Below are 24263 nucleotides of genomic sequence, written 5' to 3'. Positions count from 1 at the left end.
GGTTTGGGGATGGCCATCCCCTCATTAGAGAGATACGTAGGATGGTATGTATGATGGGCGACGTTCAGATAGGACATGTGTTTAGAGAGGCGAACAGGGCTGCAGACTGGGTCGCCTCTCATGCTGCCCGGCATTCCGGAGACTTTACTTGGACGTCTGATGATGATGTTCATCCTTACTTGTATCTTTTACTTTCCCCGCGATTTAGCAGGTTGTACTCACGTTAGAGTTATATGAATGAGTAGCCGTTTTACCAAAAAAAAAAAAAATGTTGATCCAGATACAAAACTAGTGAATCAAGGTGGTCCCCTATTTGCCCTCACCCATACCGCCTTCCACTTCCACTGTTCCCTCTCCCTCCTCCTCAATGGTCGCAATGCCTATAGCTATCACCCTCTCAGCTCCCTCTTCACCCCCTCTTTGTCTTATCTTTCTTAGGAGCACAGGACTAAAGTGGGGATTAAGGAGGAAAAGCAGGTCGAGATGGAGGGTGACTAGGCAATGGCGGTCCCCAAAGATTGTGACTGGACCATCATTGCCAATGATGTGGTGCTGGCCCTAAGATTGATCTGATCAGAGAGAAGAAACATTTTTTTCAATCCGCTCAACCTGGATCCCTTCAAAGATAATTAGAAGAAGATAGAAAAATTACGAAATATGGTTTAAGTCTATTTTCTTTCATTGATGATTAAAAAATCAAGGTACATAGCCTCTATTTATAATGGTGAGGTCCGTCCTTATACAATTTGGATCGAATTTTTTTTTCCAATCTTAGTAGGACTCTCTTTTCTAAAATAGATATCAATAGCAGCAATCTTCTAAAAATACTAAAATTATTGAGGAGGTAGATCTCGACTTCCACATTAACTTTGCCTTCTGTCGCTCTGCTTGATTTTTCTTAGATATAGAGAGATGCCCTAGCAAAGTCTCATTCGTAAAGAAAACTTTCGGTTGAACCGGTCCATTTCAGGCTCCAAACGATAGAATTTGGTCTTGATTGCTTGGGGCGCCACTCTCTAAAGGGCACGACGTCACATCATAAATCTCGAAAAATTATTTGATTAAAAAAAAAAGATCATCTCAATTAAATATTATATGGCCAAGTTATGGCCTCCAAAAATTTAGCTTGCGACTCGCCTTCTTCATATGGCGGATCTTGCTTTTGAACCTTATCCAATTCTGCTCATAATGGTCAAAGTGGTCCATATTGAGCCTGAGATTTTTTTCTAGATTAGAGATCTTTGTCTGATCACTCACGACTCTTCTCCCTTTAACAATGGTCGGAAGATCATTAGAAATGGTCAAATGTCCAGCCAAATGATTGTAAACAAACAACAGATCATTAGATTGCTGAAATGTGATAGTTGAGGGGAAGTGGAAAGGACTTCAAAAAAGATCTTTCTGGATGGCATACTAACAATATTGGTGGTGGATAGGCCTCAAAAATATATTGAATCAATATGGTAGCTCAAAAGATCCAACTAATTTTTAATACTAAAATGGTATGAGTCCAAATAGGTCAAAATGCTGCTCCTATAATTTTACCGGAGTATATTTGTCAGATTGCATCAGATTTGGTGCAATTTAAAGGATTAAAGATGAAGACCACACAATAAAGAACAAAAAGAAATAGCATCTTATCAAAAATTATTAGGACTTGTTTGGTTCGCAGGAGAAGAAGGAAGGAAAATGTGGTCAACGAAAAAGTAATGAGATGCCTCTTGTTTGGTTAGAGTTTTCAAAGGAAAGAGATGGAAAAGTTGTATTTCCATGTAAATATGATTCCCACATTTTATGAGAAAGTTTTTTCAATGAGAAATATGGAAAAATTACTTTTCCATGAGGCGGGAATCACTCTATCTTTATTTTTCCTCAAAAAGGCCCTTCAGCATTAAAGGTATAATAGGAATTACATATAACTTTTCCAGAAAAGTGGATGGTCAACCAAACATAAGCACTCTAAAAATTTGTCACTTTTTCTTATTTAACCAAACATGAAAAAAGTACATTTTCAGGCATTCTCTTCCTAAGAATCTTCTTCACAGAAATCATATTCCTATAAGGAAAAATGTTTTCGAACCAAATAAGCCTTTAGTATATTTGGTTGGCATTCTATTGTAAGGGTTGTCCTGCAAGATTCCAGAATTTAATTTCTGAGATATTGCTAAAAAAAAAAACAAACTATCTACAAGGGCTCGTTTGGTTCGCAGGAAGTATTTTCCCTCCCAGGAATCTGGGAATCAGATTCCTAGGAAGAGGATACCTAGGAAAGTACTTTTGGCATGTTTGGTTGACGATGGGAAAGTGATAAAATTTCAAAGTGCTTATGTTTGGTTGATCATCCACTTTCCTAGGAAAGTTATATATAATTTCTATTATGCCCTTAATAAAAATTAGGTCTTTAATGCCTCTTTAATGCTTCTTTAATGCTGAAGGGTCTTTTTGGGAAAAAAAAAAGAAGTGATTCCCACCTCATGGGAAAGTAACTTTCCCATGTTTCTCATGGGAAAGACTTTCCCATGAAATGTGGGAATCATATTCCTATGGGAATACAACTTTCCCATCTCTCTTCTTTAAAAACTCCAACCAAACAAGAGGCATTTCATTACTTTCCCGTTGACCACACTCCCCCCCCCCCCTCCTGCGAACCAAACGAGCCCCAAGTGTCCGGCTTGATTAGGCTAGTTCTTCTGCTGGATCGGTCGGTTCGACCTGGCCCGCACCCGGCCCATTGCAGAGGGTCGCCTATGCAAGGGTTTTCCTGGCGCCCATGCGCGCGCAGAGGTAGATCGGGGGGAGAGAGGGAGGTTTTCAACAGGTAAGGCTTCCACGCTAATTCCAAATGTAAACCCTAGATGTGTTTTTTATGGATTTATGTATTCGTTGGTGTTTATGCCATTTTAATTTTTTCCCGTCGCCAACCATCGATCGTTGCAGGGTTTGAGATCTCCGAGATGGCTGCGCAATCTAAGGCTGTCGCATCTGAAGGTAAAATTCATTTTTTCGGTTTAGATCGGTGTCGGATGTCGAAAGAATTTGGGATTTTGGCTCGACACTTGATTGGAAAAAACATTTTTCCGATTTTTTTTTTGAATTTTTTTCAAGACATCATGAATAAAGGCATCAGGAAAATTTTGTTATTAGTGATCAGACGTGATGATTCTGCTCGCAGAATTTTTACGAGCTCATTCTTCTAGTCATGGTTGCCGGGAGAGGGATTTGAAATATTAAAATTAGCATCCAGGGTAACCCTAAATAACCTGGGCATCTGCAACACTGAAACACGGATGGGGATGGTTCCTGGTTTGGAGTGTTTTAATCGAGTTCCATGGTCCGCCATGAGCCTCGTGTAGTCGAGAACGTGATCCTTTTATCTTGGTCTTTATTATCATTTTTGGGCGTGATTTGCCTCTGATGAGAGTCTAATGTAGTGGAGAACGTGATCCTTTTAACTTCGTCTTTATTTTCATTTTTTGTTCGTAATTTCCTTTTTTTCTGGAGCGCTACTTGTTATATGAACTGATTCTCTCTTGTGAAGATAGAGATTTTATAAGGAAAATATCATGTCCAAAGAGGAGGATGCATGTTGCCTTATCAGTTTGAAATGATTTTGTGTTGGTATCCCTCTTTACAGAAGTGATACTATTTTCTAATGGAATGAAGTTGAGGAGAAATATGAGTGGAAATTGGGGTTTCCTGATTAATTGGAGCAAAGAAGAAAATTTTATAATGCTTATAATGCTTACTGAATATAAAGAGCATATTTATATTGCAAGAAGGTGGTAGAAAGTTGAAATTGTGACTGTATTCCAAACAATTGGTTAGATATCGCATTCATCTTACAGTGCATGTTAAGGAAACATCTGCAATGGTGAGACTATCTTTACTGTTTCTGGGTCAAAGTCTGCTCATAAACCAAGAGAGAAATGCTTTTTTTATTTTTATTTTGGGGTTATCAAAACCTTGTATTTGATAGTTAGGATTATTTTTTAGGTTTGTTAGGATTTTGTGGGCTTTCTTTGCAAAATATCTGCCTAAATAATCTTTGATATAGAGATATTTGAATATTTAGAATGAGTTTTTTTTTGTTTTTAGTTTAATTTTGCTTTGAAGCTTTTGCTTAGAGGTTTCTTACTATTTGTTCATCCTCTTCTACCTTTTTGTTTGATTTCTGTTTTCTATTCCTGTTAATATTTCTTTTGTATGTTAGAACTATTATAGATGGACAAAAAAGAAACTATGCTTATTCTTGGACTTTTCATTTATTTATTCCTAAGATACTTCTTTTTGACTGTTTTGTGGATCCTACTTTCGATCGTAGACTTATATTATCCCACATCTAATAGTTTTTTTGAATATCTAACCCCAAGAATAACTAACAAATAAGTCCAATGCATGGTGTCAATACAAGATACAAAAAGACATGTAACTACTATTGATAGTCCAGTTGTGAAATTGTGATTATTTTTTCTATGATATTGGCACAGTGTAGGATTTTTTTGGTAGTTATTAGACTAGTCATTCCAGGTGATGTGCCTTGTGGAACTTACTGATTTGGCTTGCATCGTGACCTTATAAAAGTTATATGGGAAGTGAATATTCCCCCTTTTTTTATCTTTATTGAGCATTATTTCTAGGGTCAGTTCAGGCTTGTTAGTTTCCATATAAAATGTATTTATTTATTTAGGATACTTGGCATATCCAAAATTTTATGTTTAGTTTGAGGGAGTGTCTTAAATTAGGATTTATTGAAGTTGTTAATATGGAAACTTAATATTCATCGTTAATTAGGATTTCTCTGGGTTAAGTAGTTTCCTTATAAATGGAATTTATTTATTTAAGAAACTTGAGATTTCAGAAATTTTACAATAAGTTTTGGAAGTATCTTAAAGGACATAAAGGATGTGTAGGAGTTCTATATGGAATCTATTTTCCAAGATTAACGAAATTTAGTACCTTATCTGGCAAAAGGTGCATGCAAATGCATTCTTTCTTAGTAAAGTCAAAAGAAGTTATCATCTAGGTTGCAACGCCTACTGCAGTCCACATAATAGATCTTCAGTATTCTTTTGGCAGGAGGTACAGCTCATATAGTGGAAGCTAGAGTTTTCTAAATTTCTCTTTTGGTCTTTCTTCTTCAATCCTCTGTTTCACTTATGACTTTTGTGAATGATCATACAAAGGTTTATGATGGTCCTATATAAAGTTGAAAGGTCCACCTTTCAATTTGAAGAAAGGTTCAAACAGTTGGCTGTGCTTATATTGCAGTAATTCTTATTGCTTCTGATACCTCCTTTATCTCCAAACAAGCAGTTTTGGTGCACAACAATTGGCTTGGGAAAAATGCGATCAGGCTTCACCTTAATATTGCAGCTGAGAAATTTCAGTCTTTGTTGTATTACACCCTTGTATTATTTCCTTCCTGGGATGTCAAAATAGGAGTCCTATACATAAAACCTTGGTTCTGTACTCATCTCCATTGTAAAGCTTGATGATCACCCTATGATGCTTGTTGAGAAAAGCAAACTGATGAAAAGGCTTATGTGACATAATCTATATAATTGGTTTCAAAATTTGAATTAAAAGAAATGAGTGCTTCACGATGTATGGATGTATGTGCACACCATTATGATGAATCCGGTCTGCAAGTTTCTGGGACCATTATATGAGATTTTATCTCACAGTTACACCTGAAATAGGACAGTTATCCAATATGAAAATTTATTACTGGAGCGCATAGAAACTAATTGTTAGTTAGAGTACTTCAGGACCATGCAAGCTTATGACAAATGCTCGTTTTGCACTTACACATAGATGCTCCATTTGCACTTCGTGGTGGGAGAACGGTTTCTATTTTTTGATGATAAAAGAATATTTATCTTCTGAAAAATGAAAGGCTGGGAAAAATATTTTTAAGTGTATTTAGAAGACTTGATTCCGTCGCATAACATGATTGGATCTTGTTTACATGTGCCAAAAAGCAACCTACACTTGAATTTAAACTGGTAGATGTCATGGATCAAAGGCCATAAGAGGCTTGTATCTCTTCCAGATGACTGTTGGTGAGATCCTTTACGAGGGTATCAACTTGAGTGCTATTCCTCGCCAGACTTAAGAACTGCATACAATTTGCTGGGCATCTGCATGCAGTGAACCTTTTTTTGATATAATTTTGGAAGTCTTTTTGCAGTTTCCCTACTCTCATTAATCTCATCTAGTATCTCTCTTGTACATCTTGGCTTATGCTGTTGTCTTCCACCAAACTGGTACTAAGTTGTGTTCTGACAGAATTGTATATTCACATGCAGTGCATATAAATCGTTGATATAGACCTTGTGCTTTGTAGTCGAGACTCGAGTGTCCCTTCAAAAGGTTCCAGTTTGCTGATGTGCATGGTTGCTTCACTATGGGCTAACAGCATGTTATTTTCAACCTTTTTCAGGCCTTGTTACTCGCACCAGTTCAGGATGCCGTGGCGTGGATGGATTTCACAGGCCACTACCAAGCTTTGAGCAAATTGGGAGCTACAAAACTGTTACCAGATTCCCTTATGGTTCCTCTCTCCTGTGGGGGGCATCCCAGCCAAAGGTTTCTCCCATTGGAAGCCGGGGCCTCCATGCAAGCCGGGTTATGTCTGAATCCACAAAAGCTTCAAACCGTCCATTGTCGCCTCATCTGCCTCTGAAGAAGCCACAACTTAGTGCGACATATTCAATTTCCCATCGTATATTTGGAGGTTCTGTAGCGTCTCTAATCCTTCTAGTTCCTGTTGCTATGAAGTTCAGCCTCATGTATGATGTATGAAAGCCAATGCTTGCAGAAGCTTGGTGTCCCCAGCTTTTCTGAGTTCTGTTACAAACGAAGTATCTGTCCGCTTGCATGACCAGGCCATGGTGATGGCGTGGGAACTGGTGTTGTGTTTTGTTTGCAAATAACAATCCCGGATAACTAAGATTGGCTGGAGCAAGAACTACTTGTTCTGATTGGGTTGTTTATGTTTCGTAGTGCCTCCGCTGTAAAATTTACCTTCTGGTGCCTATGCCGACTGTGGAGCAGTAAACTCGTCCGATTCCCAAACAAAAGATAGGTTTCCTAAAAGATGAAAAATGGAAAATAAGTGTTCTTGACTCCATTTCATGGAATTCAATACCAATTTAAGTGGACACTCCAAATGAAAATGATAGAAATGAAACTCTTTTATTGTGGCCATTCATACCCGAGTTAACTCCTCACTCATTCTTTTTTTGTTTTTTTACAACGGTGCCGTGGGCACGTAGTTTTTCTAGATGAAACTTTCAGAGAAATCTGCCGCGAAGGAGGCTTGGAAGTCAACTTAGGCCGCTGGCGGAGTTCAAGTTATAAAAATCAACGTGAGTTTGGGATCCAATCGCTAACAAAATGTTCTAGAGACTTTAAAAGTCGGTCCCCCCCTCCCCACTTTTCTTGGGTTTAAAATGACAATTACACGTTTCCCCCTTCGCGAACTCTTGGGATTTTTCTGCAAGTAGCCAGCACGAGCCTGAGCTCGTCACCAGATCCCCTGCATCACATCAATCCCTTCGTGCCGCGTGGGATGAGCCCCAGTTCCTTGAGTCCTTGCGAAGTCAATCATCTGAAGTCTCTAGCCCCTACCCAAGGCCTCTCCTCCTCCATTGCTTCCTTCCCCCTATAAACTGAAGCATGTTCCCTCCAAAAGCTAAATAGCAATAAATGGCGAGGCCACGAGAGGGGTCCGAAGGCGGCAGGCCCATCGACAAGTTGCCGGAGGGCTGCATCCGCACGTGCTCTCCCTCACGACGCCTCCTGATTCATGCAGGTCGGCTTTCATCTCGGCCGCCTTCCGCTCTGCGGCGAACTCTGATGCTGTGTGATAGCAAGACTGTGGATAGTCCTCTAAAAACGAATGTTAAGCTTCTTCCTACTGATGGTGAATTATTGATAGATGCGACTTTGTATCGGCAGTTGGTTGGTAGTCTCATCTATTTGACCGTTACACATTTTGATATTTCTTATGCAGTCAACCTGATTAGTAAATTTATGCATGCACTATGCTCTACACACTATGCAACAGTTATCCTCTGGTACGTTAAGGGTGCATTGTTCCACGGCCTTTATTTTTCAACCCACTCTACATTGGATATTCAGACCTATTTCGAATTCTGATTGGGCTGACACCCTACAAATCATCGCTCTATCACTGGCTATTGTTTCTTGCTTGGTTCTTTTTTTATCTCTTGAAAAAGCAAAAAGCAGACAGTTGTCTCTCGCTCCAGTATAGAGGCTGAGTATCGTGCACTAGCAGATACTACCTCTAAGTTCTTATGGATTCGATGGCTACTGCATAACATGAGTGTTCCTTTGACCAGCAGTTCATTTCTTCATTATGATAATATGAGTACCATGCAAATTGCTCATAATGATTTGTTTCATGAGCGAACGAAGTATATTGAGATAGATTATCACTTCATTCAGCATCATATTAAGCAAGGCACTGTTCAGTCGATACAAGTTGCTTCTGCAAATTAGCTTGCTGGTATTTTTACGAAGGCCCATCCACTGAAGCGTCATTGTGATTTGGTTAGCAAACTGAAGTTGGCATCTTTGCTACCATTTTGAATTTGAGGGAGGATGTTAGATGTATATAAGCCGTATATGAGCTGTATACATGAGCTGTATATGAGTTGTATATTGCCACCTTCAACTATAAAAGATAGGCTATGGCACTGTTTGTAAGTGAATAAAAGAATACATCATTCTCTCCCTACGGCTCTCGTTCCTCTCCCTCTATGACTCTCTCTCTCCTCTCCTTCTACGTTTACAACTGGATGTAACCAAACCACAGCTTAACTCTTTTAGCTCAAGCTTTGGATGGAGCTGACCAAGCTGCTGAGTGACTTGATGAGCTAATTGAACCAGGGATCAGGATTTACATATTTTAAACTGGGGCTTTAGTCGAGTTTTTTTTACAAGCAATTTAAAAGTATAAAGATTCTTATCATAATTTTTCTATATCCTTTCATGTTTTTGCCCTCCAATAGATGCCTTGAACAAGTAGCAACTTGCTCGCTTGAACTGGTAATGCTTCCTTTTTCAGCATGGCTTTTCTCAAATATAACATAGTTTGATGTTTAAATTGCCTCAAATACTACTGGATGTGGTTCATATTATCATCGCAATACTTTATTCAACGTGGAAGATTGCTTTGCTTGGCATGTGGTTCATATTATCATCGCAATACTGTTTGCTGGTTGTTTATGAGCGGCAGGATTGACGGTCGACTACTCTCTCCCAGAACAACCTATGCTGCTTATCTCGTCTTCAAATTGGCCTCTAAGTCATATGGACTTGGTCCCCCTCGACAGTTGGCATCAGTGAAGCTAGGAGATTATGCCTTGGAGACCGATATCTGTTTGCAAGATGATGACGACAGTGATGATGATGATGACGACGATGACGACGACCAGGAGGAAGGCCGGCGGCGCCAGCAGCAGCGGCAACAGCGCTTGAGGAATGATGGGTGGATGGAGATCGAGTTGGGAGAGTTCTACAATGATGAGGGGGATGACGGTGATGTGGAAATGAGATTGTCGGAGGTGAATGCAGGGCATTGGAAGAGTGGGCTCATCATCCAGGGCCTCGAAGTAAGGCCCCAAATTTGACTTAATTGGATGCTGTTGCTATTGTCTTCTACTGCTTCATACCTTGAAAAAACTGTTTGCTGTTGCTTCAGATGCATGCTGGATCATGTTAGTAGCTACCAAAACTCTTTATGGTGGTCTTATGGACAATTTACATGTTGGAGTTTTGAATCAATTTGAATGTAAATAATCCGATGGCTTCAACTTTTGTCCATTTCCAAAAGAGGAAAGTACTGGCTTTAACTATTATATTGATCTTCAACATGATAATACGAAGCTTTTTAGTTACTCATGGAATTTTGACGTAGTGACTCCAAAAGCATAACCCTCCAGGTTTGCGCATTAAGATACCAGAAATACAAGAGTATAGAAGTTTAAATATATAAAAAAATAATTCAAACACCCTCTCTACTTTGATCAATTTGCACTCACATCTCTTCGGCTTTAAAAATTTTTAATTGGATCCATTAGGTTACCATACCAATCCAATGTGATCCTATTATTCTTTTAGAGAAACAAAGTAGTGTCGACTGCCCATCACATGATCATTTAATTATTTTAAGGCTAAAATATTCTTGGCATCAGTTGTTTCGGGACCCAAAATTAGACTCCAACTTGATCGAAGTAGCTTCCTCGCACTCAATTGGTAAGCCGCATCATAAGTGATGTATAATGATGGGCTTGACCAAGTCCCTCGAGCCACATTTTCTTTAGTTTCAAACAGTTATTGCTATTACTAAACCAAACATTCACTAGATAATTACTCTATTATTTCCAGCATTTCTAAATAATTTTAAATTTGTTTATATTTTGATATTTTATTTTTAAGATATATTGAAAAATATAAAATAATATTTTTAAAAATTTTTATAGGTATTTTATAAAATTGTTTCAGCGATCGGATGCAGTAGAATAGTAAGGCGGGATCCGAGATTGTTCTTTGTCATTCAGCAGCCGGCCGGAGCAACAATGATTTTTCTGCAAGGAGCCAACTCGAGCCTGAGCTCGCCACCAACTCCCCCGCATCACATCAATCCCTTCGTGCCGCGTGGGATAAGCACCGCATTGGGCCCCAGTTCCTTGAAAGTCCATCACCTGGAGTCTCAATCCATCTTTCCTAGGCCTCTCTGCCTCCATTCCTTCCCTCTAAAGCTTGTTCCCTCTGAAGTCAATCCCAGTTCCTCGAGTCTTTGTCGAAGTCAATGATCGGTGTTGGGGGAAAAACCCCAAGTCATACCGCCACGGAGGCGCTCGGCTAGAGAGCGCCGACCGGAAAGGCGCTCGGCCAAAGAGCGCCGACCAGGAGGATGCTCGGCCAAAGAATGCCGACCAGGAAGACGCTCGACTAAAGGGCGCCGACCAGATAGAGCGCCAAGAGGCGCCCAATCAAAATAACCAAGTAGAGATGCTCGGATAGGAACAGCCGACCAGCGGACGCCGACCAGAGAAGCGCTCAACTAGAAAGTGCTGACTAGAGAGCGCCAAATAGAGGCGCTCGGCTAGAAGGTGCTCGCCCAAAGGACGCCGACCAGGAGTACTCGAAGCAACTCCGCCACAGGGCGCCCCTCTGGACGACCAGCTCGGCTCGGCACCCTTGCCGAGCCGATGCCTTGACTAATACTCCTCCCCGCCAAGCTTTCTCGAAAGGCCCCCCGGCTATACACGCGACTCTACTACAACCTGCCACTATCTCCAAGCCATCAAGGCATAAGATCTCCGCAGGTATTCGGCACGACCTGCCATTAATGCATGAGACTCCCTCAAGTCTCCGATGCACTCAGTCATTTAATGAGCACGGCCCAAGACGATCTCCGGATCACTGAACCATCAGAGCGTATGGCTCTCCCTGACCGCCGGTTCATTCGGTAATAAATGCACTTACCATCCACGGACCCCAGGCCCACCACGGCCGGCGGTTCAACCACTCCAACAGGTCCGATCGACCGTGACAACTCCCTGATTCCGGTCCGATTCGGTCCCGTTCTCTACTACGCCATTAATGGGCCAAATCGTGCCCAATTATTACAAAAGAGGACAAACCTCCTGTCACCTCCCAGGTAACAAAAATCCTCCTATAAAAGGAAACCTGGGGGGAAAAGGAGGGGGGGCCCGGGACAGAACCCTCCTGGACCGGGTAAAAAGAAGCAAACAGCACAGACACAAGGGAGGACATCATCCTCTTCATCTTCTTCATCTTATCCAAATATTCCGGCTGTCTTCTACATATACTCTCTTCCTTGCTCTCTCCACATATCTGCCCCCCTCTGACTTAAGCATCGGAGGGCCGGCGCCGGGGAGCCCGGCCACCGGCTTTTTGCAGGACTTACACCCCTCCAGGAGGACGTCACCAGTCGGCGCGTCGCCGACCACCACCCTTCCGGCAGCGGAGCTCCTCCTTCTCCGGCTTCGCGGCAGCCCCCGGGTCCAATTTCCAGCAACAGTTGGCGCTAGAGGAAGGGCCCGAGTTCGCTGCCATGAAGCTAAGAAGCAAAGGGGCTTCCAACGCCTCTCGACGTCCTCCACCCAGTCCTGAGCATTCCGTCCGGAACTCACCACCTCCGGCCAAGTCAACCCCTCAAGTTCGGCCGGAGCAGTTTGATGCCCTGGTGCAACAAGTGCAAGCCTTGGCTACCGCTGTCCAAAGCTTGCAACCCAGGGGCATCCCAACGGCACCGCCTCCTCCGGCTCCAGCTCAACCGGAGCCTCCTACAAGCGGACTTCCCCTTCGAGGTCAGGACTCCCAAGTCCAGGCCTCCCTCTGGAGAGAGCACCCAGCCAGAGGCTACGGAGGCTGGCCACAGCCTTCAGAAGCTGAGTCGGTTCCAGGGCAACCTGCGCTCGAACGAACCGCTGCAGCGATCCTCCAGAATGATGAACTCGACAAGAAGGTCGAGAAGCTGGAGCGCCAAATCCAGGCACTCCACGGGAGAAAATCAGGACGTGATAACGACTTCGAGTTCACTACGAAGTCTCCCTTCTCCCCAGAGATCGAAGATGAACCGGTCCCACTACGGTTCAAGATGCCCCAGGTGGAGCCCTACAACGGCAAGGCTGATCCCCTGGACCACCTGGAGAGTTACCGGGTCTTAATGGCCCTACAAGGAGCCTCGGAGGCCATGATGTGCAAAGCTTTTCCGGCGACACTCCGAGGGCCAGCCCGGCTTTGGTTCACCGGGCTGAAGCCGAGTACTGTCTCTTCCTTTGAGCAGCTCGGCAGACAATTTGCTGGCAACTTTGCTGCCAGCCAACCCCAGCGGCGGACATCCGACTCCCTCCTAGACATTAAACAAAAGGAGGGAGAATCCTTCAAAGAGTACTTGGACCGATTCACCGCCGCAACATGGGAGGTCCGGGAGCTTGACCAGTCCATCGCAATGTCAGCACTAAAGACTGGAGCTCGGTCCTACAGATTCCTCTTCTCGATCGAGAAGAATTTTCCTGCGGACCTCACTGAGATGTTCGCTTGGGCGCGGAAGTATGCCAAGGCAGAAGAGGCCGTGGCGGTTAGGCGGGGCAGGACCGAGCAAAACCCCAAGAAGAGACGTCGCGAGGAGCGCGGCCAGCCCAGAAGCCCGTCTCCGCGACGAGCTAAGAATCCGCCCCGCCCGAAGACTCCACCCCGGTTGAGAGGACCGCCACAGCAGAGGTCACCACTCCGCCCGAGGTTCCCACTGCAGGCCCATGCACCCGAAGGGAGGTATGAAAAGTATACTCCCCTCAATGCTCCTCGGGCTGAAATCCTCATGGAGATTGAGAGTCGGGATTGCATCCGGCTCCCACCTCTGAAGCCAGACACCAGAATCCGGCGTGATCTCCGGAAGTATTGCCGTTTCCACCGGGATCACGGCCATGATACCGAGGAGTGTTACCAGCTCCGAAATGAGATCGAAGCACTCATTCGCCGAGGGGTGCTCGATCAGTTTGTGGAAGGCCGGCGTGAAGGGAAGAAGCTAGCCGAAGGAACAGCACAGCCTGAAGGTTCAAATGCCAACAGGCCCATCGCCGGCGTCATCAACACTATCCGAGGCGGGACCTCGGCTGGGGAAGCCTCAGAGGAAGAAGCCTCCTCGAAGCGCCCGCGCACCTCTGAAGCCATCTCCTTCTCAGATGACGATCTAGAGGGAGTCGAAACTCCCCATGATGATGCCATGGTCATCTCCATGATCATAAATAAATTTGATGTAAAACGCATCCTGGTTGATAATGGAAGCTCGGCGAATGTTTTGTATTTTGGTGCTTATTGTAAAATGGGGATGACAAAAGAACAGCTACGGAGGATGAATGCTCCGCTAGTTGGATTCACTGGGGATTCAGTTCCAGTAGAGGGCGAGATCGACCTTCTGGTCACAGCCGGGCTCGCCCCACGTGAAAGTACCGTGGGTATGAGCTTCCTTGTATTACGCCTGCCCTCGGTTTACAACGCCATCCTCGGAAGGCCAGGACTCAACGCCCTCCGAGCAGTGGTCTCGACTCACCACCTGCTGATGCGATTCCCCACCAGCCAGGGAATCGGTGAAGTCCGAGGGGACCAAATGGTGGCAAGGCGATGCTACCTAGCGACCCACGAGGCAAGACGACCAGCCGAGGTGCCTGCCCCAACGACTGACCAGCCCTCAACTGAAGTTATGGAGGCACGGGTCAACCCCCAGAAAGAGCGGGTAGAGCCTGGTGAGTTGTTAATTCAAGTTCCCTTACGAGAGAACTTTCTCGAGCTAACCGTGCAGGTCGGCTCTGGCCTTGGCGAACACGAGAGGAGTCGCCTCGTCAACTTCCTACGGAACAATATGGATGTCTTCGCATGGTCGCCTGCAGACATGCCGGGGATAGATCCGGAGGTCATGGTCCACCGGCTTCAGGTGAAGCCGACCTGCAAGCCCGTGTGACAAAAGAAGCGAGGCGCCGCCCCTGAACGACAACGAGCAGCAGCCGAGGAGGTCGGCAAGCTCCTTGAAGCCGGCTTCATCCGGGAGATATCCTACCCGGAATGGCTCGCCAATGTGGTCCTCGTCAAAAAAGCCAGCGGAAAGTGGCGTATGTGCGTGGACTACACCAACCTGAATAAAGCCTGCCCGAAGGACAACTTTCCACTTTCCAGCATCGACCAGCTCGTGGACTCCACCTCGGGTCACGAGCTGCTGGCATTCATGGACGCCTTTTCCGGATACAACCAGATCCGCATGGCGCCAGAAGATGAGGAAAAGACAACCTTCATCACCGACGGGGGAACCTACTGCTACAACGTGATGCCGTTCGGTCTAAAAAATGCCGGGGCAACTTATCAAAGGCTGGTCAGCCGGATCTTCAAAGACCAAATAGGCCGAAACATGAAGGTCTACGTGGATGACATGCTGGTGAAAAGCAAGGCGGCGCAATACCACATAGCCGACCTCAATGAAGCATTCTCCACACTCCGAAAGTACCAGATGAAGCTCAACCCAACTAAATGCGCATTCGGGGTCACCTCCGGCAAATTCCTCGGCTTCATCATTACACAACGAGGAATTGAGGCCAATCCAGAGAAGATCCGAGCCCTCCAAGGGATGACGCCTCCCAGGACGGTCAAGGAGGTACAGCGGCTCACGGGCCGAGTGGCAGCCCTCGGAAGATTTATCTCCCGCTCGGCCGAGCGCTGCCTTCCATTCTTTGCAGCCCTCAAGAAGCCGAAGAACTTTTTGTGGTCGGACGAGTGCCAGCAATCTTTTGAAGAGCTCAAGCACCTGCTGGCTTCCCCTCCCCTGCTCACGAAGCCTCAACAGGGTGAGCTCCTCTACTTGTATCTAGCTGTCTCCCCTGTAGCAGTAAGCTCGGTCCTGGTCTGAGAGGAGGGGAAACTTCAGAAACCAGTGTATTACACCAGCCGGGTCTTAAGGGACGCTGAGACCCGATACTCCAAGCTTGAGAAGATCGCCTATGCTTTGGTCATCTCGGCTCGGAGGCTCCGACCCTACTTCCAAGCTCATACAGTGGCTGTGCTGACTGACCAGCCGGTCAAGCAGATCCTGCAGAAATCAGATCGTGCGGGTCGGATCACTAAATGGGCCATTGAGCTCGAAAAATTCGACATCGAGTACCGGCCCAGACCGGCGATCAAAGCACAAGCACTCGCAGACTTTATAGTCGAGTGCACCATACCGGATGAGGTCGAGCCTGAACCTGAGCCACCGCTGGAGCAGACCCCGAGTTTGACATGGACTCTACATGTCGATGGCTCTTCAAACTCGGGGGGTAGCGGAGCAGGATTTATTCTCACCAGCCCGGAGGGGGTGGACGCCGAGCAGGCCCTGCGCCTCGAGTTTTCTGCTTCCAATAACATGGCGGAGTATGAAGCGCTCGTCGCCGGGCTTAAGCTAGCCAAAGAGCTAGGAGTGAAGGACTTGAAGGCCTTCAGTGATTCTCAGCTCGTCGTCAACCAAATTGTGGGCGACTTCGAAGCCAGAGACCCGACCATGCAGAAGTATCTCCAGAAGGTACGAGATCTCGCCTCGACCTTGGACTCCTTCCACATTCAACATATTGCCAGGTCGGAGAATCTCAGGGCCGACCAGCTATCAAAGCTGGCGTCCTTTCGCATGAGCGAGCTTCCCAAAGAGGCAGTACTGGAATATCTCCAAAAGCCCAGCACAGACGAGCCCGAGCAGACCCTCTGCACCGAGCTCGAGCCAAGCTGGATGGATGAACTCATCAGCTATCTGCAAGACGAAACCCTCCCCGCTGATGAACGAGAGGCTCGCCGAATCAAGCGCCTCGCCACCCGATACATACTATACGAGGGAAAGCTCTATCGGTGATCCTTCACCTCTCCCCTCCTCAGATGCCTTCGCCCAACGGAAGCTAATTATGCCCTGCGCGAAGTCCACGAAGGGATTTGTGGAAACCATCTGGGAGGGCGAGCATTGGCCCATAAAATTCTGCGCCAAGGATATTATTGGCCGACACTCCAGAAGGATGCTATGGATTTCGTCCAAAGATGCGACCGGTGCCAAAGGAACGCCAATGTTCAGCGCCGGCCCTCGGCTCCTTTGACTTCTATCAGCTCCCCTTGGCCTTTTGTCCAGTGGGGAATTGACATCCTCGGGCCATTTTTACTGGCCACCGGGCAAAGAAAGTTCCTGGTCGTCTCCATCGACTACTTCACAAAGTGGGTAGAAGCCGAGCCCCTCGCCCGGATCACCGAGCAGAAGATGCGGAATTTCGTCTGGAAGTCCATCATTTGCAGATTCGGGCTTTCCCGCATCCTTATCTCTGACAACGGTCGCCAGTTCGACAACATCCATTTCAGAGAGTTCTGCTCCGAGCTTGGCATTGACCATCGCTTCACCTCGGTCGCGCACCCTCAAATGAACGGAGAGACCGAGGTAACAAATCGTACTATTTTGCAGGGTCTCAAAACCAGGCTCGACAAATCCAAAGAACAATGGGTCGAAGACCTATACAATGTCCTGTGGGCTTACCGGACTACGTTCCGCGTCCCCACCGGCGAGACTCCCTTCAACCTGACATATGGGACGGAGGCCGTCATTCCACTAGAGATTGGGCTCCCCTCTCCAAGAGTCGAGCACCACGATGCCAGCTCCAACTCTTCGCAGCTCAGAGGCAACCTCGACCTGATCGAGGAAAGAAGGGAGGTCGCCCGAGTGCGTATGGCGAGGTACCAGCAAAAGACAGCTCAGTACTACAACGCCAGGGTCAAAGTCAAATCTTTCAGACCAGGGGACCTTGTCCTAAGAAGAGCTGAAACCTCCCGACCAACTGAGCGAGGAAAGCTGGCCCCGAATTGGGAAGGACCATACCGAATCACGCGCACTCGCCGACCCGGAACTTATCAATTGGAGTCTCTAGATGGGACTCCCATTCGGCGGAGCTGGAGCTCTAAAAATCTCCGCGTGTACCACCAGTAGAACCCTAAGGGGTTCCCCATTATTCAACCATTGAATTTCATTCTATGAATTTCATTTCACAATAAAATGATGGTTTGCGAACTTATTCCGAGCTCACCAATTTTCCTGATTATCTCATGGCATCAGGTTTATTCTTCTTCCCTGACCACGGTTGGGATGCCCCGATGCCTCGGGATGATGGAGTACCTGCGTGGACCCCCTGAAGATGTCTGTGAGTTCGTGGTGCGCTCTCCATCAACCAACGAGCTCGGCTCGTTCTCCTACCCTGGCCACGGTCAGGATGCCCCGAGACGTCGGGATGCCCCGGTTACCGGGAAGCTCGAGACGTCGAGATATGAGTAGCGGTCCTCTGACCGGACGAGCTCGGCTCGTGCTCCATCTATTGAGTAGCGGTCCTCTCTGACCGGACGAGCTCGGCTCGTGCTCCATCTATTGAGTAGCGGTCCTCTCTGACTGGACGAGCTCGGCTCGTGCTCCATCTATTGAGTAGCGGTCCTCTCTGACCGGACGAGCTCGGCTCGTGCTCCATCTACTGAGTAGCGGTCCTCTCAGACCGGACGAGCTCGGCTCGTGCTCCATCGATTATTGAGTAGCGGTCCTCTCTGACCGGACGAGCTCGGCTCGTGCTCCATCGACTATTGAGTAGCGGTCCTCTCTGACCGGACGAGCTCGGCTCGTGCTCCTACCCCGACCTCGGCCGGGATGCCTCGAGACGTCGAGATGCCCCGATACGTTGGGATGTGGTCTTTATTGGCCAAACGAGCTCGGCTCGTTCTCTACCAGCTTCAGCCAACGAGCTCGGCTCGTTCTCCATCGCCGGATTTCTCTGCCGACGTCCTTAAAGAACGGAGTCTGAGCAGAGAAGCGTCTTCAGTCGCCTAGGCGCAAGGACGCACACGGTACAAGGTACCCATTTATTTAATGTTTCTACATTATCTATTCTATTTTTAGATTTCTCTGCCGACGTCCTCAAAGAACGGAGTCCGAGCAGAGAAGCGTCTTTAGTCGCCTCGGCGCCAGGACGCACACGGTACAAAGTACCCATTTACTTAACGTTAATGTCTCTATATTGGCTATTCTATTCTTGGATTTCTCTGCCGACATCCTCAAAGAACGGAGTCCGAGCAGAGAAGCGTCTTTAGTCGCCTCGGCGCCAGGACGCACACGGTACAAGGTACCCATTTGCTTAATGTTTCTACATTAATGTCTATATTGTCTATTCTATTCTTGGATTTCTCTGCCGACATCCTCAAAGAACGGAGTCCGAGCAGAGAAGCGTCTTTAGTCGCCTCGGCGCCAGGACGCACACGGTACAAGGTACCCATTTGCTTAATGTTTCTACATTAATGTCTATATTGTCTATTCTATTCTTGGATTTCTCTGCCGACATCCTCAAAGAACGGAGTCCGAGCAGAGAAGCGTCTTTAGTCGCCTCAGCGCCAGGACGCACACGGTACAAAGTACCCATTTACTTAACGTTAATGTCTCTATATCTATTCTATTCTTGGATTTCTCTGCCGACGTCCTCAAAGAACGGAGTCCGAGCAGAGAAGCGTCTTTAGTCGCCTCGGCGCCAGGACGCACACGGTACAAAGTACCCATTTACCTAACGTTAATGTCTCTATATTGTCTATTCTATTCTTGGATTTCTCTGCCGACATCCTCAAAGAATGGAGTCCGAGCAGAGAAGCGTCTTTAGTCGCCTTGGCGCCAGGACGCACACGGTACAAGGTACCCATTTGCTTAATGTTTCTACATTAATGTCTATATTATCTATTCTATTTTTGGATTTCTCTACCGACGTCCCCAAAGAACGGAGTCCGAGCAGAGAAGCGTCTTCAGTCGCCTTGGCGCCAGGACGCACACGGTACAAGGTACCCATTTGCTTAATGTTTCTACATTAATGTCTATATTGTCTATTCTATTTTTGGATTTTTCTGCCGACGTCCCCAAAGAACGGAGTCCGAGTAGAGAAGCGTCTTCAGTCGCCTAGGCGCAAGGACGCACACGGTACAAGGTACCCATTTATTTAATGGTTCTACATTATCTATTCTGTTCTTGGATTTTTCTCTGCCGATGTCCTCAAAGAACGGACACCGAGCAGAGGAGCATCTTCAATCGCCTCGGCGAAGGAGTGCTCATGACACCAGCACATTATTATACTAAGTCCGGTGAATTCCCGTCACGAGCTGACGAGCATTCGACCCATTCGTTGGAAACGAATCTGGTCCGCCCCGGCAACGCGAGGATCGAAGTTCACTAACTTCGCAAAAATTTTAAGTCCCAGAGACTGCCTTAGGGCTCGGTCGAATTCTGGACTGAGCTCGGGAAGACTCTCCGAGCCCAAATCCTTGGTATAAGCACAAACGTTGCTATACCACTGGTTGGAGCTCGGCAAGCCAAACTTAAACTCAAACCCTGTGGCGGGTAAAGCTCAGGCCCTAGAGCCCATATCCTCGGAACCTAAAACAGATCCGAGCAAAGAAACTTGGACTATGATAGACGAGTTTCCAGAAAAAAAAAATGTATTCATTTCAAAAAAAGCCCGCAGGCTGAGTACAAGGATTCGGGCTCAGCCCTTACAAATGTCGTGACCGTCTCGATTTAAAAATAACAGAAGTTATATCAAGGCTCGAGCTCGACGACTTCGGTCTCAGTAGCGTCGGGAGCGACAGGCTCAGCAGTCGGAGCTTCGGTAGCCTCGGCAGCAACGGGAATAGCCTCGGGGGCGGCTTCGGTCGCCCCGGCCAAACCTTCCTGGTTGCCCCAGGAGTTTCTGCCTCCACCTCCGCCTCCGCATCCGGCCTTTCGACCCCTGCTCCCGGTTGGAGCAAGTTCACGTCAAAATCCGGGAGGAGCCGCCACAATTGATTGCGGAAATCCCGGAAGCCCTGGATCAGCCCATTCATGCCCTCCTCTTCCAGGAGGTCGCGGAACTCCTCCGACTCGCGAAAGAGCGCCACCGCGCTCTGAGCTTGCTCCCGAGCCTCGAGCTCCCGAGCCTCGTGGTAGGTGGCCTTCTTCTCGAGGGTTTTTATTTCCCGCTCGAGCTCCGAATGTCGGAGGCGGGCATTCCCCACCTCCTGCTCGCGGGAGGCCAGCGCCTTCTCGACTTCGGCCAATCGAGCCTCAGCAGCGCGCAGCTCGGACCTCGCTAACGCATGCGCGCCCTTTTCCTCATCGAGCTCGGCGGTAAGAGCTCGAATTCTTCCCTCGGATGCTCCGACCTTTTCTTGGAGCACCTGTCGTTCGGCCTCAGAGGCCTGGTACTTCGCTTCGGAGGCCTGGTACTTCACCTCGGCGGCCGTGTACCTCCTCTGGGCCTCGTCATACCCGCGCTGGCACCTCCGGGCCTTCTCCCGGTATTCTTGTACTAGGTGCATCAGCATCTCCGTCTCGTGCAAATGCTGTAAAAGAGACGAAAAGGAAAACATAAGGCGCCACTAGTAGAAAATCTATACAGATTACACAGGTGGAGAATTTTACTTACCCGGACGGCGTTGCAGCGGGTAAAGTCCATGAAAGCATTATAGCTCATGGACTGCATCATGGCCCGGTCGGCTGGGAGCAGCGCGACCCGGAATATCTCAAGCGCTACTCGAGGGTTTTCGAGGGCTGAATCACCCTCGAACACCGACCAGGTGGGTGCAAGGGGCACCCGTTCCACCGAGCCCGATGGGCCCAGGAGGCCAGCATCGGCTGGCCTAGGCGGAGCCGACCCCGAGGCTCTCTGACTGCTCCCCGGCTCGGAGCTAGGGGGCTGGGGTCGCACAAGCGGCCGATCTGACCGCCGCACAACTATGGCGGGGCGTGCAAGCACGGGACCCGCAGAACTCCTCCCCTGGTCGGCAACTGAAGCGTCCTGCCGACCAGGAATCTGCGTCAAGGGCGCCGGGCATGGGGGCGCCATCGAGGCTCCTCTGGAGCCCGAGCCCCCGGAATCCGCGCCCTCCCTCCGACCAGCTTTGGGGCGCGCGGGCTGAGAAGGACCCGCCTCGGAGTGAGCGGGGCGAGAAGGACCCGCCTCGGAGTGAGCGGGGCGAGAAGGACCCGCCTCGGCCACTGCTGCCGCCAGGGGCGCCGGGGGCGCTGGGGTCGCCGAGACCTTCTGTTTCTTCCTCGGCTCGGTGGGCTCGCCCGAGAGCTCGGCTGCCCTCTTTTGGAAGCGGGCGTAGAGGACTTCGCTTTTCGTCACCATCCTAGCGATATCTGCAAAGGCAAAAAGGATTAGAACATTAGAACAGTAAGGAAATAAATACACCTTGAAATTACTCTTACCATGGGGATGCGCCGAGCTCAAGCCCACGTTTACCAAAGCGTCCTCACATATGAGGCCGTTCAGTAAGATGCCGTCCCCGAGGCTGCGGATGGCGTCGAAGATCCCCTGCTCACGCGGAGAAAGTCTGGGGGGTTTGTTGATGGACTTGAGCTGAGCCGGTCCCCACCAGGGGTCAAACCCCCAGGACTGTGCAGAACCAAGGAAGAAGAATTTCTCCTTCCAGCCATGAATGGACGAGGGGGCACCATGAAAGAGTGGCCGACCCGCCCGAAGGGCGATGTAAAGCCACTCTCCGTCTCCCAGATTCGACTTAAAAATAAAAAGTCGCCGGAAGAGTTGACAGAAGTCAGAATCCCCTGCAGTAAACACAGGGATAGAAAACCGACCACCGTCCTCCAGGCGTTCGGAGTGAGTTGCGCCGGAACCAACTGGCACACCGTTAGCAACTCATTCACGAAGCCGTGAAGAGGAAATCGGAGGCCGGCCCAGAGCGATTCTAGATGCACTCCGATCCGGCCTACCGGAGGATCGGTTATCCGGTCCCTCCGCCTGGCGGGCTCCAAACGGAACCCGTGAAGAGGGAAGAACCACTCTTCGGTCATCTCGACCTCCAGGACGCTCATGGTGGACTCGACTTCGCTAGGGAGAGAACCCATTGCGAGAAAAAGAAATCAAAAAGAAGAGGGACCTGAGGGAAACGTCGGAGAGAAGGAACTTCGGTCTGAGGAAGACTGGAAGGAAAGCTGGAAGCAGAAGGCAATAGAAAGAGGACAAGGGGCCAGGGGAGAGTTTAAATAGACCTCCCCAACGGCCCAGATCAGCGAGAAAAACGCTGTATCCTGTTTAGATGGCGACGCGTGTCGGTCCAAAAGACAGAACGACGCATTTAATTAGGGCTAGCGCTTCGGACGCCGAAGCGCCCCATCGGATCGTGCGGCCCCATCATGAGCCCACGATGAGAGGACGCTTCGCAAAAAGTGTCCCAATAATGAGACTCTTCGGGAAAAGAGAGACGCCGCCTATTAAAGGCACCTCAAAGCGCTCGATAATTCAAAACGCGCAACAAATTAAAATTTTCGGAATCCGTAATGCCCCAACTAAAGCTACTTCCCACGCTCCAGCTGGTAGCCAACTGGAACTCGGAAGTCGGGGGGTAGTGTTGGGGGAAAAACCCCAAGTCATACCGCCACGGAGGCGCTCGGCTAGAGAGCGCCGACCGGAAAGGCGCTCGGCCAAAGAGCGCCGACCAGGAGGATGCTCGGCCAAAGAATGCCGACCAGGAAGACGCTCGACTAAAGGGCGCCGACCAGAGAGAGCGCCAAGAGGCGCCCAATCAAAATAACCAAGTAGAGATGCTCGGATAGGAACAGCCGACCAGCGGACGCCGACCAGAGAAGCGCTCAACTAGAAAGCGCTGACTAGAGAGCGCCAAATAGAGGCGCTCGGCTAGAAGGTGCTCGCCCAAAGGGCGCCGACCAGGAGTACTCGAAGCAACCCCGCCACAGGGCGCCCCTCTGGGCGACCAGCTCGGCTCGGCACCCTTGCCGAGCCGATGCCTTGACTAATACTCCTCCCCGCCAAGCTTTCTCGAAAGGCCTCCCGGCTATACACGCGACTCTACTACAACCTGCCACTATCTCCAAGCCATCAAGGCATAAGATCTCCGCAGGTATTCGGCACGACCTGCCATTAATGCATGAGACTCCCTCAAGTCTCCGATGCACTCAGTCATTTAATGAGCACGGCCCAAGACGATCACCGGATCACTGAACCATCAGAGCGTATGGCTTTCCCTGACCGCCGGTTCATTCGGTAATAAATGCACTTACCATCCACGGACCCCAGGCCCACCACGGCCGGCGGTTCAACCACTCCAACAGGTCCGATCGACCGTGACAACTCCCTGATTCCGGTCCGATTCGGTCCCGTTCTCTACTACGCCATTAATGGGTCAAATCGTGCCCAATTATTACAAAAGAGGACAAACCTCCTGTCACCTCCCAGGTAACAAAAATCCTCCTATAAAAGGAAACCTGGGGGGAAAAGGAGGGGGGGCCCGGGACAGAACCCTCCTGGACCGGATAAAAAGAAGCAAACAGCACAGACACAAGGGAGGACATCATCCTCTTCATCTTCTTCATCTTATCCAAATATTCCGGCTGTCTTCTCCATATACTCTCTTCCTTGCTCTCTCCACATATCTGCCCCCCTCTGACTTAAGCATCGGAGGGCCGGCGCCGGGGAGCCCGGCCACCGGCTTTTTGCAGGACTTACACCCCTCCAGGAGGACGTCACCAGTCGGCGCGCCGCCGACCACCACCCTTTCGGCAGCAGAGCTCCTCCTTCCCCGGCTTCGCGGCAGCCCCCGGGTCCAATTTCCAGCAACAATCGGTAATCTCTAGCCTCCATCCAAGGCCTCTCCTCTTCCATTCCTTCCACTGTAAACTG

General features: G+C 48.4%; 1 long non-coding RNA gene across 1 annotated transcript; it reads left to right on the top strand.

The window, feature by feature from the left end:
• Positions 1–2666: 2666 nt before the first annotated feature.
• Positions 2667–6995, top strand: LOC120107947. Its single transcript, XR_005509528.1, has 3 exons — positions 2667–2818; positions 2938–2988; positions 6443–6995. It is a non-coding gene; the product is annotated as an uncharacterized LOC120107947 (long non-coding RNA).
• The last annotated feature ends 17268 nt before the right edge of the window (positions 6996–24263 follow it).

The sequence above is a fragment of the Phoenix dactylifera genome, unplaced genomic scaffold (assembly GCF_009389715.1).
Source record: "Phoenix dactylifera cultivar Barhee BC4 unplaced genomic scaffold, palm_55x_up_171113_PBpolish2nd_filt_p 001090F, whole genome shotgun sequence".
Taxonomy (NCBI): Eukaryota; Viridiplantae; Streptophyta; class Magnoliopsida; order Arecales; family Arecaceae; genus Phoenix; species Phoenix dactylifera.
The sequence above is the reverse complement of the archived record's forward strand: the minus strand, read 5'-3'. Positions and strand labels throughout refer to the sequence as shown.